Here is a 1,419-nt window from a genome sequence, read left to right as displayed (position 1 = left end):
GTGTGAGAGTGTGGTGAAGAAAATTGGTTTACCAAATGTGTTTATTTGTTAAGTCCCCTGTTTTCCTTTCATCATCTCCCCAAGGCGGCTGCCAAACAAAAGAAAGAACTTCTGTCAATAGTAGAGGCCGAGATAAGACCCAAAAATACTCCAACAAACAACTTACGGTAATGCTACATGATGTTACGTGCCAGTTTGCAAACTCTGCATTTCTTTGACTAATTTCCTCCATTTAAATTTAACTAATGAGATTGTAACAATCTAAATGGGTTGACTTTTGACTAAAACCTCCCGAGTCGCCATCAGTAAACTCCACTGTATAAAAATACATTCTTTAAAACAGACACTTTTTTCCCTTCTCTGAGATGTTTTTTTGACAAACAACCACTGATATCTGCTGCTGGCAAAACAGTGTTATACAATGACAACCAAAATGAAAATTAAGTCAAAATAAACAGGACTCAATTCTGGTAAATTTCATAATTGTTAGGTTAGGATGGAATAAAAAATGTCTGCAGATGTTTATGTTATTTCTCTATCTACAGGTAAACTTTTTGTTTTTCATAAAATGGAAAACAAGTATAACCATGTCAGAACAATTATGTGGGTCAATATCATTTACACCACATGTAATGGAAAAAGAAAAGCACCATCCATTCGCTTCCGCTCATCCTTTTCAGGGTCGCGGGGGGCGCTGGAGCCTATCCCAGCTGTCATAGGGCGAGAGGCAGGGTACACCCTGGACAGGTCGCCAGTCTGTCTCAGGGCCAACACACAGGGACAGACAACCATTCACACTCACATTTACTCACACATTCACACCTAGAGGCAATTTGGATTATCCATGTCTTTGGGAGGAAGCCGGAGTACCCGGAGGGAACCCACGCAAACACGGGGAGAACATGCAAACTCCACACAGAAAGATCCCGGCCTGATGTTGGAATTGAACTCAGGACCTTCTTGCTGTGCGGCAACAGTGCTAACAACCGTGCCACCGTGCAGATAAACCTATCTAATTAATCACACAGTTCATTCTTTTCTTTTTAGTTAGTTAACATATATGCATGCTTGCCATGAAAGTAACTTTACCTTCATTTTTTCCAGGCCTGTGGAGTTTAACCCCTCCCGTCATCACTTCAACTCAGACAGCAGCCAGATGACTATACAGTCTGTTGTCAGGAAGAACTTTGAGGAGTACGTCTGCACGGCTACCAACAAGATTGCTGAGAGCAGTGCTACCATCATGCTTCAAGTCTTTGGTTGGTTTGATTGTGTTTCATTTCGAAAGCAGCTGTGCTTTAGTCAGATTTCAGACCAGAAAAACACCTTCTGTCTTTTTCTCTCTGTCAGAGTTCAACTTCAGGCCGCGTGCGAGTGGTGGATAATGTGTTGATGATTGATGAGGTGGTGCCCTCTGAT

This window comes from Pundamilia nyererei, unplaced genomic scaffold (assembly GCF_000239375.1).
Source record: "Pundamilia nyererei isolate P.nyererei 1_Seehausen unplaced genomic scaffold, PunNye1.0 scaffold00128, whole genome shotgun sequence".
In the NCBI taxonomy this organism is placed as follows: domain Eukaryota; kingdom Metazoa; phylum Chordata; class Actinopteri; order Cichliformes; family Cichlidae; genus Pundamilia; species Pundamilia nyererei.
This window is presented reverse-complemented; position numbering follows the sequence as displayed.